The 20228-nt window shown below is 41.4% G+C and overlaps 1 pseudogene across 1 annotated transcript in view; it reads left to right on the top strand.

Moving 5' to 3' along the window:
* Window positions 1-685: 685 nt before the first annotated feature.
* The window catches only part of LOC126278258 (anoctamin-1-like), a 246147-nt pseudogene continuing 226604 nt past the window's right edge, over window positions 686-20228 (top strand). Inside the window, exon 1 of the transcript XR_007550680.1 lies at window positions 686-954. The product of XR_007550680.1 is annotated as an anoctamin-1-like (transcript). The remainder of the gene's footprint in view (window positions 955-20228) is intronic.

Here is a 20228-nt window from a genome sequence, read left to right as displayed (position 1 = left end):
TAAAAGTAATTGCACCTAAACGTTTCATCAGAGTGACAGATTTACTATTTGAGTTTTCCAGTATAGGAACGACAGAAAAATACTTTTTCAGTAATAACATTACAATCAGAAGCACGGTGGTTAAATATATTATGAAGTACTAATTAATGTCGGTAATATCGATTCTGATAATTATTTTTTATTCGTTTTAATTGTGCAGTGGAAAATTTCCAGTCTGTATTAAAGCAATATTCTCGGGCCATACCACAGTATTAACGTGTATTACAGCAATGTTTATGGTACCACTGTTGCTGCCACACATTGCTCGTAAGATATGACGCGTGTCAAGGCATCTTACATTACAAGCCGCATACCTCATTGCAACCCATATTTACGTAATTGCGAAGCGCTAATAGTGTTTCGTACAGAATTAACCGAAATGTCTTTGCTCTACTACCAAAGAATAGAGCGTTGTGAAATAAGATTGCTGGAGGTTTTACTAATCTTTCACGAGAAGTAAGCCTTGTCAAGACTTAATGCTGTTTGTGCCCGCGCGCAAAAAAGCTACTGAAGCTACCAACCGCTGAAGTTCAGCCTTCAAAACTACAGCGTTTTCAAGGGTTCGTACTTTTACATTCCTTAAGTTGACAGACACCATTTGATGGATTTCTTCCCTCCAACACTGCAAAGATTCGATTGGCATGAATAAAGACCTAGACTGAATAATGTACTTTTACGACAAAACGTTTACGGAGGCAATCGTGATTTATAACACTGACAACCTAGTGTTCCGGATGTAAAACGTAAGGCTTGTGATGTCATGACCCGTAATATCAAAACCAGAAATCTGCCGCGAGAGAATCATGCTAACCTTCCTAATCTTTTATTCTTAAAATAAAAGTGCAGTTTCTTCCATTTTTGTGAAGCATTGGAGTGTAACTTGTCGCGCGGATGTGGCTGTCATGCAGGCAATAGGTGAGTGATTCGTTTCTCGGTACAGGTTTCTCACACACCCATTATCAACATAAAACAGACACAGAATGACAGTGGGCAATGATTTCAATAATCATTACTTTATACCACGTGTTACGTCGCAGTTCAAATAGCAGGTGATTAGTTTCCTCTTTGTCAGTGTCTTCGTGAACTGGCCGAGATTTTTCAATTGACCTGTTTTAAAAGAAATATCTGTTGTACAATATTAAGTTTGCTGATGAACGGAGGCATTTATACTGAGATAATGCCCACCGAAGTTGATAACCATGTGGGAACTTGACATAACCTGTCTCGCAGTGTTCTGCAAGATGACAAATGCCTGTTAGCGGTAATCGAACTGAATTCTGTACAGTACTGTATTACATGGCAGTTAGTGCAAGTTGTGCGATACGTGTTTTTCAGTTTGCTGAGAATTAGATAGCTTACAGCGTGCTTCATTTCACTTGCAAGTCTTGACGTGTCAAAAGTGAAAGGAAAGCTGTTTATAAATAAATACATCTGCAAGACCACTCGATGCTACGTTTTTTCTGTGAACCTTAAAATATGTCCCATGTGAGGATTACAGTCGAAAATTGATGAAGCCATTTATATTTGTTGTTGACACTATAATATACGATAGGCACAACAGAAAGATAAACTGTGTTACCCAAATTTTATTATAATCACCCAAACTCCTACGTGTATCATTGCTTTGTTTTCAAGTATCTATTTAAACTGTCTTTGAACGAAGTTAACAGCATCGCTTAATTACACGAACATTATTCTGTTTTGTGAAACTAATTACTTGCGGATGACCCACATGTATAGTTAAATTATAGTTTATTGCTCTTCTTGAAATCCTATATGCTCTCCAAATTTAAAAGAGCCGATGTGAAGAGAAAACTAAGGCTATTGAAATCTCGGGACAGCACGTTTCAGGAGGAGTCAAACAAAATACTACCTTCCCCCACATACATCTCGCGTATTGACCACTAGGAGAAAATTCGAGAAATTAGAGCCAATACATAGGCTTACCACTATTCGCAAGTGGAACAGGGTTAGAGGAATTAGATAGTGATACCGACAGTACACTCCGCCACACACCATTAGGTGGCTTGCGGAGTGATTTAGATGTGGATGTAGAAACACACAAAATGAGACTTAAATGCTGCAAGCATGGTTGTATTGGTTTAATCAGGATAACTTTCTTTTAATAGGTAATGAACAGAGTCCAATGCTACAACAGAAATTCTTGTGTTGCATGTGTGTTTTTCCCTACTCTTCCGCCAAGTAGACCTCTGAACTTTTCAGCTACATGACTGCTTGATTGAAAGTGCTAATCAAATAGGACTGTCTTTGTTATTATCTCTTTTGTACCAGAGACATTAAATGATAATTTACTGTATTCATCTATGTGCAAAACATAGGCTACATAGGAAACTACATTTAACAGTCTTCTTTTAGTACAGTGAATTATTCTTATTTATTTGTATTGAAAACATTACATTCTTCAGGCCTCTGAAGCCACTACATATGAAACATGTTAAAAGCGAACTGTGTAAAAGGATCTTAAAATTATTTGTCATGACCTTTTACAATAATGGTGTCTTCTTCACTTATAAGAAATCATACAGTCAGAAGGCCCTGTCAAAGACCACGAAAACGACTAAGATTATTCATATGGTACCTAGAAACTATCTACATTTTTCCTCTAATTATATGATTTTTAACTTATGCTGTCCAGACAGTGAAGTATTTTTGTTAAGTCACTTCTTACTTAGCCTTGTAAGTGCTTGACATAAACCTAAATTAGGGATTTGGAACAAATCATGAACTGCAGATATATGATCATGTACATTTCCATGATTAGTTCCAGTTTTGGACTATCTACATCTACATGACTACTCTGCAATTCACATTTCATCATAGTGAATACATATAATTGTATCACAGTTTTGAAGCTATAAAATCTTAACAATCTAGCATTGTGCTTTCGGAAAATGAGGCAAATGGCTGAAAAAATGCTGTTGTAACATGAATCAAATGGCTGTATAATGAGGGGTTTAACTGAAATTAACTCTTTTTCAATTATACTATTCACTGTGTAGCCATTTTACTTTGTATTATGTGTGCATATTGTTCATCATTTGTCTCATCCTCCAGGTGCACAGTGCTGAATTGTTATAGCTTTAAAACTGGTTTGATGTATGACACTCATAGTGATGATGATGGTCTAAGAGCAAAAACAGTATTATTAATGATGTATAAAATCATATAGCTGCAGTCATGTATTTCTTCACATATTTAACACCTGTTGACAGTTGCCAGATTAAAATGTTAAATTAGGAATTTCCAGTCATACATCATCAGCTAATTGTTTCTTAAATGATCTGAATAGATGAATAGTGAAATCAGAACTCTGCATTTGATACATAGAAAATAGTTTTGTTTAATAGGAAGCCAGTTGTACACCACATATAACTATTTTTGGTTCAAGATTAATCTATAAATTCACGTGATTGCTAAGTATAATGATAAAAACACTTCATTTCCAAAGCTTGTTTTCTGACTTAACAGTAATGCACCAATATTGTCTTATCTATCGAAAAGAAAGCATGATGTCATTGCTCATTTGGTGCATCTGTGACAAATCACAAATCAAGTATAATGTCAGCATTATGGAGTTGATGTGAAAGTTTCATCTGTTAAATATAATTTTTTAATAAAAACTAAACATACTGTGAGAGACATAAGGCAACTAAGTGGATTGTGACCTCTAATAAGAAGACTAGTGCTTGAAAGTGACCACTGAGCTCATGGGACAAGAAAAACTGTGTGAGGCAGAAACTGCTCTCGGTAAATTTCATTTAAATGTTTGAGTACAAGAAATATACTTCATTGCTGTAAGGAGCTTGAAATTTGAGACTGCTTACAAAAGAAAACATGAAATGTAATTGTCTTCCAGCAGCAAAGTGTGATGATACAGGTATTCATATTGCGGATTTCAGTTCTTCATGTTACCATACTGAAAGAAATACTAACTGCTAAGGTCTGCAAAGCCATTTTCGGTGACCATGTTCATTCAGCGACATAGTCTGCATGCTGCAGGGAATTACATCTTGCAGGCTGGTAATCGTGCCCCTCTGGCACAAGTGATTTGAAGAGCATCAAGATCAAATAACGTGTATTGCTGAGCAGTTGTGATGTGCAATGGGAATCATTTAAGGACTCCTTTCCAGGTTCTGGCAAACACATGGATTCTTTTAAAATTTAGATTCTACATAAATAGATTCTCAGGAAAACTCAGGTTATTTCTGTATCAAAAAGCAAACACAATGGATGTTTATACATTTTCATCCTTTGTATGTTATACTATTTGAACAACAGCTGAATAACATACTTAAAAAGCAGCTGTTTTCTGTGAGTTAATCATTTGCAACCTTTTGGGTATAGAATGTACTGTCTTAAATAGCTGTGACTAAAAAATTAGTCCACGTGCCGTTAGTGATAATTGGCAGTGATATGCTACTTGAACACTGCCTACTCATCAGAATTGCTTTTGTTTGTGTTTCATTTAATGTGCGCTTCTGCTGAGTGTATGTAGCATGCACACCATATGGCAAAAGATACGGATTTCTGAATGGAGCAGTTCAGCCACCTGCAGTTCTGTGCTACATCTACATCTACATCCGTACTCCGCAAGCCACCTAACGGTGTGTGGCGGAGGGTACCCTGAGTACCTCTATCGGTTCTCCCTTCTATTCCAGTCTCGTATTGTACGTGGAAAGAAGGATTGTCGGTATGCTTCTGTGTGGGCTCTAATCTCTCTGATTTTATCCTCATGGTCTCTTCGCGAGATATACGTAGGAGGGAGCAATATACTGCTTGACTCTTCAGTGAAGGTATGTTCTCGAAACTTTAACAAAAGCCCGTACCGAGCTACTGAGCGTCTCTCCTGCAGAGTCTTCCACTGGAGTTTATCTATCATCTCCGTAACGCTTTCGCAATTACTAAATGATCCTGTAACGAAGCGCGCTGCTCTCCGTTGGATCTTCTCTATCTCTTCTATCAACCCTACCTGGTGCGGATCCCACACTGCTGAGCAGTATTCAAGCATTGGGCGAACAAGTGTACTGTAACCTACTTCCTTTGTTGTCGGATTGCATTTCCTTAGGATTCTTCCAATGAATCTCAGTCTGGCATCTGCTTTACCGACGATCAACTTTATATGATCATTCCATTTTAAATCACTCCTAATGCGTACTCCCAGATAATTTATGGAATTAACTGCTTCCAGTTGCTGACCTGCTATTTTGTAGCTAAATGATAAGGGACCTATCTTTCTATGTATTCGCATCACATTACACTTCGCTACATTGAGATTCAATTGCCATTCCGTGCACCATGCGTCAATTCGCTGCAGATCCTCCTGCATTTCAGTACAATTTTCCATTGTTGCAACCTCTCGATACACCACAGCATCATCTGCAAAAAGCCTCAGTGAACTTCCGATGTCATCCACCAGGTCATTTATGTATATTGTGAACAGCAACGGTCCTAAGACACTCCCCTGCGGCACACCTGAAATCACTCTTACTTCGGAAGACTTCTCTCCATTGAGAATGACGTGCTGCGTTCTGTTATCTAGGAACTGCTCAATCCAATCACACAATTGATCTGATAGTCCGTATGCTCTTACTTTGTTCATTAATCGACTGTGGGGAACTGTGTCAAACGCCTTGCGGAAGTCAAGAAACACGGCATCCACCTGTGAACCCGTGTCTAAGGCCCTCTGAGTCTCGTGGACGAATAGCGCGAGCTGGGTTTCACACGATCGTCTTTTTCGAAACCCATGCTGATTCCTACAGAGTAGATTTCTAGTCTCCAGAAAAGACATTATACTCGAACATAATACGTGTTCCAAAATTCTACAACTGATCGACGTTAGAGATATAGGTCTATAGTTCTGCACATCTGTTCGACGTCCCTTCTTGAGAACGGGGATGACCTGTGCCCTTTTCCAATCCTTTGGAATGCTTCGCTCTTCTAGAGACCTACGGTACACCGCTGCAAGAAGGGGGGCAAGTTCCTTCGCGTACTCTGTGTAAAATCGAACTGGTATCCCCTCAGGACCAGCGGCCTTTCCTCTTTTGAGTGATTTTAATTGTTTCTCTATCCCTGTGTCGTCTACTTCGATATCTACCATTTTGTCAACTGTGCGACAGTCTAGAGAAGGAACTACAGTGCAGTCTTCCTCTGTGAAACAGCTTTGGAAGAAGACATTTAGTATTTCGGCCTTTAGTCTGTCATCCTCTGTTTCAGTACCATTTTGGTCACAGAGTGTCTGGACATTGTGTTTTGATCCACCTACCTCTTTGACATAGGACCAAAATTTCTTAGGATTTTCTGCCAAGTCAGTACATAGAACTTTACTTTCGAATTCATTGAAAGCCTCTCGCATAGCCCTCCTCACACTACATTTCGCTTCGCGTAATTTTTGTTTGTCTGCAAGGCTTTGGCTATGTTTATGTTTGCTGTGAAGTTCCCTTTGCTTCCGCAGCAGTTTTCTAACTCGGTTGTTGTACCACGGTGGCTCTTTTCCATCTCTTATGATCTTGCTTGGCACATACTCATCTAACGCATATTGTACCATGGTTTTGAACTTTGTCCACTGATCCTCAACACTATCTGCACTTGAGACAAAACTTTTGTGTTGAGCCGTCAGGTACTCTGTAATCTGCTTTTTGTCACTTTTGCTAAACAGAAAAATCTTCCTACCTTTTTTAATATTTCTATTTACGGCTGAAATCATCGACGCAGTAACCGCTTTATGATCGCTGATTCCCTGTTCTGCATTAACTGATTCAAATAGTTCGGGTCTGTTTGTCACCAGAAGGTCTAATATATTATCGCCACGAGTCGGTTTTCTGTTTAACTGCTCAAGGTAGTTTTCAGATAAAGCACTTAAAAATATTTCACTGGATTCTTTGTCCCTGCCACCCATTATGAACGTTTGAGTCTCCCAGTCTATATCCGGCAAATTAAAATCTCCACCCAGAACTATAACATGGTGGGGAAATCTACTCGAAATATTTTCCAAATTATTCTTCAGGTGCTGAGCCACAACAGCTGCTGAGCCCGGGGGCCTATAGAGACATCCAATTACCATGTCTGAGCCTGCTTTAACCGTGACCTTCACCCAAATCATTTCACAATTAGAATCTCCCTCAATTTCCTTCGATACTATTGCACTTCTTATCGCTATAAACACGCCTCCCCCTTCACTGTCCAGCCTATCTCTGCGGTATACATTCCAATCAGAGTTTAGGATTTCATTACTGTTTACGTCTGGTTTCAGCCAACTTTCTGTTCCTAGTACTATATGGGCGTTGTGACCGTTTATTAATGAGAGCAGTTCTGGGACCTTTCTATAGACGCTCCTGCAGTTTACTATTAGCACATTAATATTGTTATTCCTTGTTGCATTTTGCCTACTCCTGCCTTGCCGCGTCTCAGGAGGCGTCTTGTCGGGCCTAGGGAGGGAATTCTCTAACCTAAAAAAACCCCATGTGCACTCCACACGTACTCCGCTACCCTCGTAGCCGCTTCCGGCGTGTAGTGCACGCCTGACCTATTCAGGGGGACCCTACATTTCTCTAGTCACATGCACAGTCTGCACTTGTAAGGTGTGCATGTAGTGAAACTTTGTGGCTAATATGGAGGTGGTCAGTGGTGAAGGTACCACTTTCCAGCCCAGTGCCCCAAGTTCACATGTTGTTTTCTATTAAAATGATGTAAACAGTTGAGCAATAATTGAGACATGGTTCATAATTTCTCTTGAGTCTTGGTAATTATAACACATTTAGACTTTAGGAGCATTTCAGAGTTTCAGGGTTGGCACTTAGATCCATAGCATAGAATGACCTCCTGCAGCTACAGTGTGCCACAATGCTCAAGAAAATGTCATGAGTAAATACACTTAACAAGAATGATGATTGTGTTTTGCATGCAGACCATCACCAATTAAAGATATAAGCTGGAAAAATAGGTCTGTTTGATCATCGTCCATAGTAGCTTTTATGTCATATCCTTTGCATGATTTTGAAATTTCTTTAATCCAAGCAGATTTTTTTAGAGTTTTTTTCCCACCTTCTTGGGGACAACAAGACTTTTGCTGATGTGTTTTCTTGGCCATTCTGTTGACAGGATGAGTGTAGTGAGGAAAAACTAGTCCCCACTATATGTCAAGAAGTTGGCAGGACATACTTCTGAAATGTGAACCATGGTTAAGGTGATATCATCAAGTTGATAAGCCTTTTTACCCCCAACTTCAGATAGGAAGTCTTCTGTATCTGAAGAGTCACACTCTGAAGAAACTTCATATTCAGATCACAGTCCGAGTAGTGGACAAGTGGTGATGAATTATCATTGTCTTCATTACAGCTTTTTCTGAAAGAAGCGTGACTTCTTTTCAAGTAGGGCCCACAATTAACAATGAGTGGGCTATACTTTCTCAAATCGAGTGTCGAAACATGAACTTCGATACAATAGGAAGCTAAATTTCCAGTCAGAGCCTTTTTTACAGTAAGGAGGTCGTTAGCTTCAGCTTGTTCTCCTGTAGTTTTGCAGTTTTTCTCAGAAATTGTAGATCTCATGTTACTTGACTTGTCTAGCTTTCCTGATGTGGCTATCATTTTCTCAAGGAACAAAAACCCATTTTCAGACGCATAAAAGCAAAAACAAAAACATATAATTATAACATTTTACTTAATTTTAAAAAAATGATCGTAAACACCTAATAATAATAACTTAACAAAAACTTTACAGTACTCATATTATGGCAACATCAGTAACTTCAGATTTCAAGTACATTCTTCAAAGATACCCAAAATATGATGTTCTTAATTTAAAATGACACAGTCAAATGCTTATCTCACAAATGAGAAAGTGGCCTAATTCAAGGTGTGATACACAGACCATGAAAATTGTCAGAATGCAAACAGGAATACTGTCTCAACTCAAAAAGTGACACTATTCTTGAGTTATGCAACACATTTCACCTGTGAAGTTCCCAACACAACTGAGACATGCTGTTTTTCTTGTTCTAACAATTGACATTTTCTGTGGTGGCAAAGTGACACACTGCACTATCTAGTGGTTTTCCTGGTAACTACACTAATGATACTTTTCCTGTAGAAAGATACGACTGAGTTAGGCTTATTAGTGGAATAAAACATAGAACTATTTGTCACTTTTCTTATGGGAGAGCGATTTACCAGTTATTATTTGTTTTTGCTACCTTAAGCATACTGCAATTTAAGAGTATTTTTACACCAGACCCGTTTTGTTTGTATTTATAGAGGATCATTTAAAAAAGAGCAATAGACAGCCACTGGTGATGCTTGTAATTAGCTGCAAAACACTACACTTAAGAGAGAAGAGAAATTATAGGATTTGCTTTTAATTTTTTGTGTGGATTCTATGTAATAATCCGTCTTTAACAAAAACGTACAATGTATTACTGTTTTAAATTATTTATGCACTACATTTTGTAAGAAATGAATGTGATTACATTTCACGTATATCTTCTGTTTTTATCGCAGTGAACATTGTATAGTACCCATTTAACACTGTTCTTCTCAATTAGTTATTAATGTAAGCTGCATAAGCTATATACACTATATGATTAAAAGTATCCAAACACCTATTAGAGGACATTAATGTGTGGCATGTCCACTGTGCACATTTATAATGATGAACTCTGCTGAGAATACTTTCAGCAGGATGTCAATGTCTGAGGAGGAATGACAGCGTGCTCTTCCTCAAGCGTAGAAATTAGAGAAGGTAGTGGTGCTGGGCACTGGGGCCTGGAGCAGAGTTGACGTTCTGTCTTGTCCTGAAGATGTTCTGTTTGGTTTAGGTCAGGACACTGGGCGGACCAGTCTATTTCTAGAATTTTATTGTCCACCAGCCCCTGGATCACATATGTTGCATTATTGCACAGTGGGTGCCTGCATCACAACAAGTGTTCGTTTTTGATTGAAGAGCAAATTACGGTTGTTAGAACATTCAGTTGAATGGTAGCTTCCCCCACAGCAGTAGTGCATCAAAGCACACTGTTCGTTTTGTGAGTTAACACAGCTTTTCATAGGAAGCAACTTTTTTGAATTTCCTGTGTGCATTTTTAGTTTAAAACTCTTACATTTCATGTGTGTTTGTGTATTTATCAACTTTTCAATAACTCTCTAGAGTATATTTCTGCTATCTTTAGTAACGACAGGGACTGTGAATGCTGGATTCAGGTCCAAGCTGAGTTGGTAACCCTTCGCTCACTGCTCTAGGTGGTGCTACAGCTTGAGGTTTTTGCCAGTAGGCATCTGTGGGGGCAGGGGAGGGGGGTGGGCGGACATGGGTATCCAAGGGATCTCTAGCACGTCCACCAATCCATCCACTTCACACGCAGTTATAGGTGGTGCTGGCTTTGGCCATGTTGTTGGGGTTATTGCCAATGGGAATCACTATGGGGGCCAGACATGGGAATCCAAGGGACATTTAGCATGTCCCACATGTCCTCCAATTGGTTCAATATAGTGGCTACCCCAGATACTGGCCACACTGTGGTTAGTGGAAGAGCATTTCAGAGTGTGGCATGCAAAGACTTTCCAGAGGGCTGATTGAAGGGCCTCCCAGGTTCATCTGACAAACAGGTTTCGGGCACTGTCTGTGCTTGATAAACATTCTGAGCCAGATGCAGTCGCTTGCCCTGTTTCAGGGAAAGCCTCTTGGCCTGCAAAATCTGGGCAGACACAGAGAGGGATTACCGGTAGTTGGGAGCCCCAGCGGTAGGTGCATAATGGGGGTCCTTCAGGGTATGGCTGCCAAGGAGGGGAAGGAATCCTGTGTGCTCTCTGTGTGCACACCAGGAGGAGTCGGTCCAGATGTGGAACGGATACTTTCAGATCCCATGAAGAGCACAGGGTGCAACCAGCCGCAGGTGGTGGCCCATGTCGATACCAACAATGTGTCTCACTTTCAATTGGAAGAGACTTTGTCTGATTTCAGATGGCTACAGGTGGTAATGACTGCCAGTCTTGCTTGCAAGATGAAGGTGAAGCTCGCCATCTGTAGCATTGTAAACAGGACTGTCTGCAAATCTTTTATACCGAGCGGAAAATCTGAATCATAGGCTCAGATGGTTCTACAACCAAGCCTGGTCCCCAGTGACACATCAAGAGAGAGGAATCAAACCCTAATGTCACCCACTAGTCTGGACATGCCACAGCCCACAGTGGTCAGGTAACACAAGCACTGAGCATCCAAAAACACGCAAAACTATCTTAAAGCATATATAACAAAAGCATATACATGGGACAACTCATACTGTTAATAGTGCAAACATTTTAAAAATGTGAATGAGTTCCCCAGAGTTTAAATAGTACCTCTTTAATACATTCAGCAATATGCCCACAAACCATACAGCTGCACATGCATCAGCGGTATGTACGGTATCCATATGCCATACCGGCGCAGGTTTTCTATTCGTGGAAACGTGTTTGTCCACGTGCTACACAACTGCCAGCTGTAGCAAGCACATCCCACATGTGGCCCCACATGCCCGCAGTCTCATTGAACATCCACCAAAAGACAACTGGGGCAGGACTGCTGGTATGCCCTCTAAAAATGCCACAGATGGAAAATACAATGCCATAATCGACAAGAATCTGCCTAGGTCAACATGAGCGGAGATGGGCAGCCCATGATGCCACTGCTCTGGAATCATCAACACATGACAACTCTGTGGCAGGGAAGGCTGCCTATGGAACTCCAGGGAGCACTTGGGCACTATTTACCATGTATACCTAATTGCACTACCTGCCAGTTGTCATAAAGAATGTTCCTTGCCACTGCCATAAATTCATGATTCCACAATGTGGTTGTTGGCTAAAGGAGGGTGAATAGGGTCAAAGCTCTAGTTTGGGCCCAAGATCAGGCACTAACTGGACAAATGTGTCCCTGGTTAGCAAGTCTACATATGAGGTAGCACATTTGGGACACTCAAAACAACATTTATGTGCGAGACCCTGGAGATTGGCAAACCAGGCCGTATCTGACTGCCAAGGGCATTTGTGGTGCTGGTTAAACTGCAACAGAGCCACCACCACAAGGGCTTGTTGTCCAGAATACTGTGTAAGCAAACGAAAAAATTCATGAAAGGTTAGTTTCTCAGGTTCAGTGGAGGGCTTCAAATTTTGCACAGTTTTGTACAACCCCACATTCCTGGATAGTAATAAGGTAGCTTTATCGAGTGGCTCAACAGTACACATAGTTGCACAACAACAACTGGTGTAGGTAATTTTCCCACCTTTCCATAGACTCATCGACTCATCCAAATGGTGTCAGGGGCAGGGAAATCAACAGCATAGTAGACACCTGGCCTGCCAACTGTTTGGCACGAGTGCAAAGCAATTCCACTTTCTAGTTTAGCAACACCTGCATCTGCTGATGCTATTGCTGATACTGCTTCTGTAGATGCAACTGTTCCTGCCACCATTGCAGAAATGCTTGGTCAATGGTGATCCAAAATTAATTCTGTGAAAAGGGAAGAAAAAAAAATTAAAGTGTCACATGTGTTAGAACGTCCATAGTAGCTACTTTAGTATCTGCACAGGCATGGCAATGCCACTGAACACCATCGGTACAAGATATGTACAAAGTCCAACAGTTTCTTGACAGCAAGTTGGGAACAGAACCCCCTAAGAGGAAATGAAAGCTCGTTATGTGAGTTGATCTACAGGGAATTACAAAAGATCAAAACCTGGTTGAGAACCCATATTTCATCGCCAGTCACAGTTTTTTTCCAGAAAATCCTCTCCCTCCAAACTGAAGCACTGCAAGACTTGGGAAGCAGTTGTTTTTCTTGTCTTTTTATTCTGGTCAGGTAACATGCCAGCCTACCACTCCATGTCTGCCCTTTAGCTTTGTTACGGTGACACACCCATTGTCTCTCCGGGTTAATATCCACTGTTACATTGCCACACACTTTTTTCAGTCTTTCATGAATGCAAATGGACGTTTCCCCTTCTGCACTCCAGAATTCTATTACAGAAAGCTGTCTAATATGAATATCAGTGTTGGCCATTTTGCAAACAGCTACAGTTATGGCTTCTGTTGATGCAGAAAATTACTTTTTCAGTAAACTGGAGAAGTAGTTTCGCAGAATAGCGCCAAATTCGAATTTTTTACTTAACAAACTTTATTTGAGGAGAAAAATGTAGGTCTCATTACTTTTCCACTGATCCTCAGAGCACTTGTATCTGCAAACATTTCATCTTTTCTTACTTTTAATTTTGAGTGCTGTCTCTTAAACATTATTGAAATAAACAACTAGAATAATTTTATTGCTTCAATTAATTGCATCCCACTTAACATTTCACATATCTCAGAAATAGCTCAACCAAATACTTGAGAATTGAAGGCCTCATTTCTAGTTGCAAGCACTCTGCATACATGACAAAAAATAGGTGTGCTCGATATCACCCCAAAACAAGTATGAAATGACAACAATATGGAAAGGATAGATTTCAGTCGGGTCGTAACACCTGGAGACATTGCCCATGTGTGTGTGATTTGTTGCCATATGAATGCATAAAAGTTCAACTTTGTCTGAAACCTGAAAATGTATCTAGTATTCTTTGTCACTGTAACTTTCAGCAACACAGCATCTCAACTATGTGGTGAGTAGCACTCTCTCCTTTCCATATTGTTGTATTCAAAACACCCATTTTTCTGATACCTTTCACCTGTGATATCCACATGCAAAATTTTTGCATATTTAGTCTCTGGAAGAGAAGTTCTTTAACAAAATTATCAATCTGACCATCTGCAATGACATCTTGTAGGATCAGTATTTTTTTTTTTTTTTTTTTTTTTTTTTTTTTTTTTTTTTTTGGATAAATGGCTATTACATTTCAATAACTGCAATCATCTATTACTGTGACAACAAACACTTGAATTACTAAAGAACCTTGATTTTATTTGGTAAGTTGTGAATGAATACAAGCTAAAGAAAAGTATTTAATAACAATAATGTGTGGCAGGTGCTGTTTCTTTTAAAAATGAAAAATAACTAACTGAAGAAAAATCTATGATCATCTTATCATTTATGCCATTACCTCTGCAGACCTACACTCAGCATCAGAACTACAAGGGAAGAATTTGTCATCAGACTGAGAACTTAGGATCATTTATAATATTCAAACAATATTTGAGAGAGGACTTTCTGGAATGAAACAAAACATTTGTGGTTGTCTCGTAGGAGCGGTTGAAGATCACACACACTAAGTATCGAATACGCATTTATTAATCACTGATACATAACAAAAAACATGAAGAAATTGATGAAATGTATGATGAGATAAAAGAAATTATTCAGGTAGTGAAGGGAGACGAAAATTTAATAGTCATGGGTGACTGGAATTCGAGAGTAGGAAAAGGGAGACAAGGAAACATAGTGGGTGAATATGGATTGGGGGAGAGAAATGAAAGAGGAAGCCTTCTGGTAGAATTTTGCACAGAGCATAACTTAATCATAGCTAACACTTGGTTCAAGACTCACAAAAGAAGGTTGTATACATGGAAGAATCCTGGAGACACTAGAAAGTATCAGATAGATTATATAATGGTAAGACAAAGATTTAGGAACCAGATTTTAAACTGTAAGACATTTCCAGAGGCAGATGTGGACTCTGACCACAATTTGTTGGTTATGAACTGTAGATTAAAACTGAAGAAACTGCAGAAAGGTGGGAATTTAAGGAGATGGGACCTGGATAAACTGAAAGAACCAGAGGTTGTACAGAGTTTCAGGGAGAGCATAAGGGAACAATTGACAGGACTGGGGGAAAGAAATACAGTAGAATAAGAATGGGTAGCTCTGAGGGATGAAGTAGTGAAGGCAGCAGAGGATCAAGTAGGTAAAAACACGAGGGCTAGTTGAAATCCTTGGGTAACAGAAGAAATATTGAATTTAATTGATGAAAGGAGAAAATATAAAAACGCAGTAAATGAAGCAGGCAAATGGGAATACAAACGTCTCAAAAATGAGATTGACAGGAAGTGCAAAATGGCTACGCAGGGATGCCTAGAGGACAAATGTAAGGATGTAGAGGCTTATCTCACTAGGGTTAAGATAGATACTGCCTACAGGAAAATTAAAGAGATCTTTGGAGAAAAGAGAGCCACTTGTATGAATATCAAGAGCTCAGATGGAAACCCAGTTCTAAGCAAAGAAGGGAAAGCGGAAAGGTGGAAGGAGTATATAGAGGGGTCTACACAAGGGTGATGTACTTGAGGACAATATTATAGAAATGGAAGAGGATGTAGATGAAGATGAAACGGAAGATATGATACTGCATGAAGAGTTTGAGGTGATGGTTGTGGTTAGTGTTTAATGTCCCGTCGACAACGAGGTCATTAGAGACGGAGCGCAAGCTCGGGTTAGGGAAGGATTTGAAAGGAAATTGGCTGTGCCCTTTCAAAGGAACCATCATCGCATTTGCCTGAAACGATTTACGGAAATCAGGGAAAAACTAAATCAGGATGGCTGGAGACTGGATTGAACCGTCGTCCTCCCGAATGCGAGTCCAGTGTGCTAACCACTGCGCCACCTCGCTCGATGAAGAGTTTGACAGAGCACTGAAAAACCTGAGTCGAAACAAGGTCCTGGGAGTAGACAACATTCCATTGGAACTACTGACAGCCTTGGGAGAGCCAGTCCTGACAAAACTCTACCATCTGGTGAGCAAGATGTATGAGAGAGGCGAAATACCCTCAGACTTCAAGAAGAATATAATAATTCCAATCCCAAAGAAAGCAGATGTTGACAGATGTGAAAATTACCGAAATATCAGTTTAATAAGTCACAGCTGCAAAATACTAACGCGAATTCTTTACAGACGAATGGAAAAACTAGTAGAAGCTGACCTCGGCGAAGATCAGTTTGGATTCCGCAGAAATGTTGGAACACGTGAGGCAACACTGACCTTATGACTTATCTTAGAAAATAGATTAAGGAAAGGCAAACCTACATTTATAGCATTTGTAGACTTGGAGAAAGCTTTTGACAATGTTGATTGGAATATTCTCTTTCAAATTCTAAAGGTGGCAGGGGTAAAATACAGGGAGCGATTGGTTATTTACAATTTGTACAGAAACCAGATGGCAGTTATAAGACTCGAGGGGCATGAAAGGGAAGCACTGGTTGGGAAGGGAGTGAGACAGGGTTGTAGTCTGTCCCCGATGTTATTCGATCTGTATATTGAGCACGCAGTAAAGGAAACAAAAGAAAAATTCGGAGTAGATATTAAAGTCCATGGAGAAGAAATAAAAACGTTGAGGTTCGTCGATGATATTGTTATTCTGTCAGATACATCAAAGGACTTGGAAGAGCAGTTGAGCACAGTGGATGGTGTCTTGAAGGGAGGATATAAGATGAACATCAACAAAAGCAAAACGAGGATAATGGAATGTAGCCAAATTAAGTCAGGTGATGCTGAGGGAATTAGATTAGGAAATGAGACACTTTAAAGTAGTAAAGGAGTTTTGCTATTTGGGGAGCAAAATAATTGATGATGGTCGAAGTAGAGAGGATATAAAATGTAGAATGGCGATGGCAAGGAAAGCGTTTCTGAAGAAGAGAAATTTGTTAACATCGAGTATAGATTTAAGTGTCAGGAAGTCGTTTCTGAAAGTATTTGTATGGAGTGTAGCCATGTATGGAAGTGAAACATGGACGATAAATAGTTTGAACAAGAAGAGAATAGAAGATTTCAAAATGTGGTACTACAGAAGAATGCTGAAGATTAGATGGGTAGATCACATAATTAATGAGGAGGTATTGAATAGAATTGGGGAGAAGAGGAGTTTGTGGCACAACTTGACGAGAAGAAGGGACTGGTTGGTAGGACATGTTCTGAGGCATCAAGGGATCACAAATTTAGCATTGGATGGCAGCGTGGACGGTAAAAATCGTAGAGGGAGACCAAGAGATGAATACACTAAGCAGATTCAGAAGGATGTAGGTTGCAGTAGGTACTGGGAGATGAAGAAGCTTTCACAGGATAGAGTATGATAGAGTAGCATGTAGAGCTGCATCAAACCAGTCTCAGGACTGAAGACAACAACAACAACAACAACAACAACAACAACATAACAAACATGGTAGTACAAGTTACACACCAAAAGTGAAAAGTAGAACACAGCAGTCCAAAATTGCAAAAGTCTCTGCACCAGAGACGCCATAGAGATTCCCCCGCCCCGCTAGTGCGGAGCACGGCAGAGGGAAGCTTTATTACATGAATTCATAAACTTGGTGCCAGCGTGGCGGTTGTAGGCAGCGCCGGCACGGGGAGTGGGGGTGTTGGCGGTGCAGGAGTTCTGTGGTGCCATTGCTGCACAGGCAGAGACGCGTCAGCTAAAGGCAGCGTCGGGAGGCATGTCAGTGAGTGACCATGCCAGTTTCAGGCGATTAACAGACACTGTTTGTAGCCGTCCATGCAGGTGGATGACGAACGTTTTTGTACCGCATTGTAGCACACAGCGAGGGCCGGAATAAGTCAGCTGCTTGCACAGTGTAGTCCCGCAGTATCACAAAGTTGCACGAAGCATGCATCTTGTGGATGAAAACAGGCAGGGTGGAGTGGGTGCAGGGAAGGGGGGTCCGAAATGTGTATGAACCCGCTGGACCATGGCGGGAAGATCCTCAGTTGCGGCTGACGGTCAATCCTCGACGAAATCGGCGGGAATAAAGGGGGATTTGACATATAGAATCTCAGCGAGCAAGGCATTCAAATCATCTTTATGGGCTGAGCGAATACCCAGCAGGACCCACGGGAGGGCATCCGACCATAGGCTGCCGTGGCACATTAGTGGGCCTTGAGAGTGCTGTGCCACCACAACCAGGCTGTTCACCTGTGGGTGGTAAGCTGTGGTGTGAAATTTGGCTATGAAGTAGAGTTTGCACTGTCGTGCAGAGGCAGGGGACAGCCAAAGCAAGCAATCCACACCAAGATGAAAGAACGGGCAATGGTCTTGGCAGTTATGTGAATAATTGGAACCGCCTCAACCCAGCAGGTCATGTGATCAATAAGATGTATCTGTAACCCTCGAAAGGGAGGAGGGGACCAACAACATCGATATGGATGTGAACGCCGCTTTGGGATGTCAGACTTGCCCAGTTGAGGTTGAGCGTGCCTGCTGACCTCGCTGCGCTGGCACGGGACGCATGCACAGCTCCAAGTGTTGTGCTTCACGCTAGGCCAGATGAAGGGCTCCATAACCAGCTGCGTCGTGGCTTGCGTTCCAGGTTGGGCTAAGCGATGCAAGACAGTAAAGACCATATGACGAAGGGCAGTAGGGACCAGGGGATAGAATGTGCTCGTAGAGGTGTTGGTACATGTAGTATATGGGGCTGGACAGAGAGTGATGATTCGCTGTCTGATATTATTCGCTATATATCATCGTCATCAAGTGATCTCCTCCATATTCAGTGGTGCAGTTGGCACACAGATGTGGTAAATGTAGTCTGCCACAATGTTCTCCGTGCTGCGGATAGAGCATGCGTCAGAAGAGTGTGGACAGATGTCCATACAGCGCAAACGCCTCAGCAGTAGGTCCTTAGCTGGATTACGAATATCGTCCATGAGTGGCTTCTGATCAGTATAGGTCATGAAAGGTCACTATGGAAATGTTTAATTGCCTCGTACACAGCGAGGAGCTCATGTTCGAAAGCCGACCACTTGCACTGGCTCTTAGTCAGTTTCTTGGAAAAGAAGTGGAGGAGTTGGGTGGAGTCTGCAGTGTGCTGTTGCAAAACAGCGCCCACAGCTCAGCCACTGGCAGCAGTTGTGATCGAGACACGAGCCTCAGGGTCAGGGTGGGCAAGTGTGATGGCTTTGGCAAGGGCAGTTTTAAGGTTACAAAAGGCATAAAGCATGTGTTTGGTCCACTCCAACTTCCATTTCCCCATGGTGTTTTTGCCGGATTTCGACATAAGAACTCGTCTGTCAGAGACCGTCGGCAGAGAAAGTGTGGCCTAGGAAGGTAACTGATGTGGATGAGATTTATCATGGTTGATCACCACGCCATTGGCAACAAGGGCCAAACGGACTGCATCGAGGTGAACTTGATGCTCCTCAGCAGAGGAGGAAAGATCAGTATATTATCTAAGTAATCACAAGCAAATGGCAGAGGAAGCAGAATTGAATCAATGAAACGCTGCCATGTCTGCACAGCATTTTTCAATCCATAAGGCATATAACAGTATTCAAATAGGCCGAAGGGTGTGGTGATGGCCATCTTTGGAATATCCGTTGGATGCATAAGTGTCTGATGAGGCACCTTGGAACACACCTTGGAACAATCTAAAATGGAGAAAAAGTTAGAACCGTGGAGTAATTGCATGAAATCCTGGATATGTGGGATGGGGTACTTATTGATAATGGTGCGAGCATTAAGGGACCTGTAGTCTCTGCACATGCTTGAGGTGCCATCCTTTTTGGGAACAAGGTGAATTGGTGAAACCAGTTGGAGGGGTATAAGATGCCCGAAGCCAACAGATCCTTAATAATCTCCTTCGCGCGCAGAAGTTTGGAAGCGTTAAAGTCACCTGGCCTTATAACGAACAGGTGGGCCATCAGTGGTGTGAATCCTTTGATAAGTGCCATTACTGATGGCTGATACTCACATAGGAGGGTCAGCAATAGGGGTCAAGAAGCTATCCGCAGGCAACGTCGTTTCATGACTTTGGTGAACTGGGGCGGCATAGGCGGGCTGTGGCTGAAGTCAGCAATGGAAACCACAATGCAGGAATGGAGCATGCAGATGCATCTTGCAGATTTGTCCGCAACGATGAGAAAACAACAGCAGGTGGTGGAATGCTTGACACAGTAGCAGACTGGTGAGAAAACACTGTAGAGGCGTGTGATGGACTGTCTCATTGTGGTCCTGCAGATAGGCGATGTATGGTACACTGTGCATGTGACAATTCCGTGCAGGTAGAGGTGATGCGGGTGCATAAGGCATCGTTCTGGGTGTGGAGTTCATCGATTTGTGAGCGCACATCCATTTGTTAGCGCATGTCCAACAGGTAGAGAGCCATGTAGTAACACGATGTGCAAAGCATAGTCAAGGAGGCAGTGAGCGTAGTTGTGCTGAACTCTTGTGAGCACTGAATTGTAGAGCCAGACACACAGTGGCCTGCAGGTCTGGTGAAAGTTTGG

The sequence above is a fragment of the Schistocerca gregaria genome, chromosome 6 (genome assembly GCF_023897955.1).
Source record: "Schistocerca gregaria isolate iqSchGreg1 chromosome 6, iqSchGreg1.2, whole genome shotgun sequence".
Lineage (NCBI taxonomy): Eukaryota > Metazoa > Arthropoda > Insecta > Orthoptera > Acrididae > Schistocerca > Schistocerca gregaria.
This window is presented reverse-complemented; position numbering and strand designations above follow the sequence as displayed.